Source organism: Pimephales promelas, chromosome 19 (genome assembly GCF_988280905.1).
Source record: "Pimephales promelas chromosome 19, fPimPro1.hap1.1, whole genome shotgun sequence".
Classification (NCBI taxonomy): domain Eukaryota; kingdom Metazoa; phylum Chordata; class Actinopteri; order Cypriniformes; family Leuciscidae; genus Pimephales; species Pimephales promelas.
Window position 1 is genome coordinate 21,473,529 of NC_142787.1, and position 6,311 is coordinate 21,479,839.

Genomic DNA, 6,311 nt, shown 5'->3' on the forward strand with positions numbered 1-6,311 from the left:
GAGCGAGAGCGCCTCTGCTCAACTTTATCCATAGATCAACGTCACAAAGGCTTTGACTGAGGCTCCCAAACTCCATGCTTTTCCAAGGGTTCCCACTGCTCCGATTGATGGACGCCGTTTGCTAAAAGTGATACATTTGATGTTTTATGACTATTCCCTCAAACTCGGGTGATTTTTTTTTTTAGCATAGCAATGAAATATACAACTTATTTTTTTTCTTCAAGAGGCTGAGAAGCGGTTTTACCAAATTCTGCTCTCGTCTAGCGCATACAAAAAAAGAGCACGTTTTCTGACAGCATATTGGCGGTGACATCTCGGAATATGATTTATGTGTGAAGGGCGGTGTATAATCATTTAGCGATATGGAGTCGGTCATGGGGTTGGTAAGATTGATATACATGTGGCCATTGTGGTATATTTCATTCTCTAAGTAGGTTTACTGCCATTCTGTGTTTCTGTGGCAACCTATCATCATCAAGATAAAAAAGCTCAAGTAAATTGTAGTGCAGCTGATATGCTTTGTTCACGTAAACAAAATTCTTAATGGAATAGGTCATTAAAATGGGTCAAACTCACTGGCGGGTCAGTTTACTGACCACCATTTCATATTATTGTTACTAAGCTGTTGTTCACCTTTGAGTATTACGGCTGTGGTCTGTCGCGCACTGCTAACATCTGGACATCTGAGCAGATGGGGCTGATATGATAACAGAATGTAAACTGGGCCATGGGGGGGAATTCATTTTCAAAAGCACTCCAGCAAAGGCATCACAACTGGAGGGATATACTAGTACTGAATTGATTAAAATCCAGATGATATGCAGCTGCATGTTGAAATTCGCAAGCCATCCATTGCATAACTTTTTACCTTTGCACAAAGTGGTAACTTCTAAATCGAGCCTCTTGACTTGCACAGTATTTGGCATGGGCTGCCTTTTGATTTATTCTTTACATTAACGCTTGGTACTCTGTGTCCTTGCAGAGGAATTTGTGGCACTTATCAAAGGGAAGGACATAAAATTGTGCTTCGTTCTGGTGAAAGACACCATCAAGCACTACAAAGCAGCAAAGGTACAGGTTATTCTGTGTGTTCTGAATGACAGGAGATTGATGGCGCTCCCTTTAGTGAGATCTTCTTTAGTCAGAAATCACAGAGAGTTTATTCATTCACACTGACTCTGAATATAAAGGGAAAAGCTAACGTATTCCTCTTGGGGAATATATAACCTAACATGTCATAATGATGCATTGACTTCTACCGAAGGTATTTCAATATGTGGCTAAAGCATGAGAAATAGTTGTGATGCATGTAAGTTGTATCAAGCGCTATACATCAGTGACTAAGCATTTGAGTCAAACATCCAATTTCTCAGCAGGCATTTTCAAAAACCTAATTCAAACTCTTATAAAATTTAAAGGTCCCATGACATGGGGTTATTTTATTATTTTATAATGTTTCCTAGGTTGCCCTTATACTGTTAGTATGCTTTTTTTTTTTTAGATCAAAAATAGTCATAATTTAGAAATAAAAGGCATTTTTCATAGCTTTATTGCTGATTTTAGCCTCTGATTTGAACACTCTGTTTGAAGGGGTGTATCTGCTGTGGGATTCAGTGTAACCGGCCACTGCAGTAAAAGTATTTGAGAGAGTTTCACATATATTTCACATGTATTAATACATGTGAAACTCTCTCGAATACTTTTACTGCAGCTATTATACGTTTTTACTATTACAGCTATCGAGATTAATGAATTGTGAGAAGTTTTTAAAGTATTTAGATCTATTCCCATCACATAAAATGTTACTATGATGAGCATTGAACAAGCAGATGACAGTCTGTTAATCGCGAGAATGAAGATCTTATCATTGCAATGCAGTTTCTGCACTCTCTCTAATGCTTTCACCAGTGCAAACATGATGATGCAGTAAGAGCTTATTTGTGCAGTTTAACGTGCGTCATTGATTTCATAACGAGATGTCCAGATAAACTTGCGCTGTGTGGAAAGATTGTTCTTTGATGCTTTCTTGTATATAATTTGTTCACATTTAAATAAATTATTATTTTCATCCGACTAGAAGAAACGATGTGAAGTGAATATTTTAGTCCCTGGCTTGACTGATGCATAAACAGTATTGAATGATTTTGAGAGAAAGATTACCTGTCTGAACTTAAACAATTAGGCTACACATCAGAAATTGTTTCTTGGTAGCTCGATGATTTATTTTCAGACCTTCATCGAGGCTAGCTCTGTATAGGCCCAAGTTGAGGAAACAGTCGTCGGTAAAATGTTTGGACCATACACAACTTTGGGAAGTTGTGTCGGCGCATTTCTAGAGGAAATCAAATTAACCCATTGTTTCTTCAGAGGCTCGGATGAAGGAACTAAAAATACTTTTGTGTTCATTTGTACATCAGAACACTGATCAACTGCCATGCTTTGCTTGTTTGCAAGCCATGATATCTCTCGAGGAAAAACTCAAATCGTGCTCACACGTTCGTACTTCCTAGCTCATTTTCTCATGGGCCAGCCAAATTCTCTGGGTGGGCAAAGCAGAGAAAGGGGAGGTTTCCTTTCCTCTGTATGATGTCATATGGCAACGCATTCTCACCCCAAGGCGTCACCTTTGACCATGCTTCAATATTTGCAGCCCATTCTCATCCCCAAGGCGTCACTTAACTGACGCCTTGGGAAGCATTTGGACATGCTTCAATATCTGACGCTTTAGGCGCCCTTTAGCGTCAGTTAGATGACGCCCTAGGATCGCGTGTACCCTACCCCCACCCCACACCTAAACCTAACCGCGTCCTCTAACTGACGCTTTCCTTTAGCGTCAGTTAGATGACACCGTAGGATCGCGTCATGTAAGTGACGCTAAAGGGCGCCTAAAACGTCAAATATTGAAGCATGGTCAAAGGTGACGCCTTGGGGTGAGAATGATATTTGACGTTTTAGGCGCCCTTTAGCGTCACTTACATGACGCTATCCTACGGCGTCATCTAACTGACGCTAAAGGAAAGCGTCAGTTAGAGGACGCGGTTAGGTTTAGGTGTGGGGTGGGGGTAGGGTACACAGTCCCACGCTATCCTAGGGCGTCATCTAACTGACGCTAAAGGGCGCCTAAAGCGTCAGATATTGAAGCATGTCCAAATGCTTCCCAAGGCGTCAGTTAAGTGACGCCTTGGGGGTGAGAATGGGCTGCATATGGAGTAGATTCAAGATCAGCCCGTTCTCAAATGCAGAGAAAGATAGCCAAAGCTTGGTTTACACAGTTTGAAATTAGCCACTGGACCATAGGGGAACTCATATTAATAGTATGAAAAAACCTCAGAAAGTGAAAATTTCGTGTCGTGGTACTTTTAAAGATGACCTGTATTAACAAAGAAAAATATCATTTTTGGTATTTTTATGAAAGATGAAACACTTCACTTGGCAGGCAGTAAACATTTTATTATTCTTGGGAAATTATTTTTACACAAGAATAGATGCCTGAAAAGAACTATGAAATTGATAAAGAAAAAGAACGCCTTAATCTTATCTACTTTGACAGAGGATGTGAAACTTTCTGAAAACCCCTAGTCTTTTATTTCCTTATTTTTATTTTTTATTTTTATTTTAACATCATTTGTGTTTCCAATATACAGTAGCTCTGTTATGGTGCTTTTCATATGTTTCCGGCCAGTTATGGTTGTTAATAATATTGTTCAATAAAAAAATTTGGATAAAACTGGGGTTCTGGCACCAACAATGGAAATGTTTAAAACGTGAATTAGCATCGGGCACTCCACAATTTATTTATTTTAATGAACCACTTAAAACAAACTTTTACTTGTATTTTACTCACGCTGCTCTGGCATGTCCAGTTTACTGTGCGTATCTGAAGTCATGACCACTGCAGTGTGTTCCAATCTCATGATTCCAATCCAGGCACATTTGTTTGACCGTCAACAGGGGCCGCTTGTGCGCCACAGCACTCATCTGAAGTGACTGAAGTGTTTGTGCGCGCGCTGCACAATATAACTGTACGTCTTGAACAACCACCCGGACACAAAGTTTAAGTTTTTAAATAGTATTTACATAGGCTATTTGTAATCTTATACCCCATAGTTCACACTTGGATCACTTACAGTTACGCTACTGTAGGCTATTACAATGCAACACGTATTTATATTCACGTAAGCTACTTTATTCCTAACAATAAGTAAACATTGCGGCTATAAAATGGTTTAAAAGGATTGTCACTCGTTTAAACATCATCTTTTAAGTAGGATTTTGCTGATTGTCCGTCCACATGACAGTGAAGAGAGCACTTACTGGCGAGATTGAGACACCATAAAGCCACATGTAGCCTATTTCATTTGCTGGGGATTACGCTCGTGACATCTAATCGTTCAGACTCCGTGAGGTCCAGAAACAGCAGCACGTGAATCGGTATACAGCGCACAATTTGAACTTTAGAACTCATCAGTGATCCAGTTTTAGCCTTGTCTACCCTGACAACTGTTTTTACTTTCCATCATGTGAGGGCACCATGGTCACTTTCTTTCCTTGATTTTGGAAATAGTTTAAAACCTTACATTTACTTTTCCCTCTTTATTTTTTTACTATTATTATTATTATTATTATTATTTTTTAGGAATGAATTAGAGGAATAAAGTCATTTAAGCTCCAGTTCGGACTGATTTGTGGAGACGAGCACAATGTTGTTGATTATAGCGTTGTGTCTATCCTGTGCAGAAGGTAAGACCTTTCACATCTTCATTTCTTGCTGCTGGACATAATTTCATATAGGCTACTATCCTGTATCAGACTTTCCAGGTAGAGTTGTTCAGCCACAAATAGCCATGTCTTCTTATTTATCATGGAGGATTATCACGCAGAATCTGCGAGAGTAACCTCTGAATAAGTTTGCATTAATATCAGTTATTTGCATATTTAAATTCCAACGTGAGTTGTGAACTTTATTGGAGGTAACTTTTTGTAAGTCCACTTCAGCAAGCATCAGCTGAGCACATTAATATGTTACTAGCTTTATGGCTATAAATATTACTTTGCTTAAGAAGTAAATATAGATTTAATTACAATTTGCTTATATAATTAAATGAAAATTGCTGCTTAGTTATTACTTTAAGTAGATAATTTAATAGTGGGATTTAGACTTTATCACGGATGTTTTGAAGTGTGCGCCATGGTTTTAATAGTGAAACTGAGAGTAGGGAATTTTTCTTCAATTGTCTTGATTTACATAGAATAAATCCCTACTTGGGAAGCTCCTAATTTGAAAATGATATGCTGTGGAGTAGCTATTTAGTAATGCCAAAAGCAGCAATTTAAAAATGATAGAGTCTGACAAATAGGCTTGTCTTCAGTGCAGAGGCTCAGTCCTAGTCTGAGCTGTGCAAACTCAGTCATGTTTGGCCTAATGTTCTTAGACACTGCACTGACACTAGTCCTTTCCCCCCTTCGGGCTATAGCTATTAACCTACTTTGAAACACCACTTTAACACATGAAATTCCTAGTCTGAGATTCAAATATGGTTTATTTGACTCTTATTTTTTTCCTATACAAGTCAGTTGATTGGATGTAGGACGATTTATATTCATGTATTGATGCTCAAACAATAATTTTACCAGTAGGTTGTTTATTTATTTACTGAAATTTATTGTCAGTTAGATTTGTGATAGTTACCTAAAACATAAATGAATTTGACTATACCTTACTTACAGAAGTGAGGGGTTGGTTATCTATAAATTCATACAATATACTGTATTTTTTTAATCTGCTCTAAGAACTATACGTCATTAACCATGCTTGTCTCTGCTCAGTGTTTCAACCTTATTTACTGTATGTGTTCTCATCTTAATTGGAAGTTGACAACCTTCAAGTGTCATCCTGGGAGTTATGCATGGGAGCTTACAAGTGCTACAAAAAATTGGCTCGGTCTCTGGTTATTTTTGTCACTTTTATTTTAGCACTTTATTTTGCTAAAATATTTTCTAGTTTATTATATTACAATATATATATATATATATATATATATATACAGGCTCTTCTAGCTTTTAGAGCGTAAAACAGTAATGGCTATACTGAAAAATCAAGTCTCTTTGATATGATATGTGCTGTGACAGATGGGTTTGACTCTGCTATGCTCAGATTCAGGGAAAACGGAGTGTGAAAAATCAAATCAATCAAAAACCCCTAAAGCCTTTTCTCAGATTAAGTGTTAGCGTAGTTAACACTAGCCTCTAGTCGGATACCCCATTTAAGGGAAATATGCACAATATGTGCATTATTTCAGCAGAATATATTT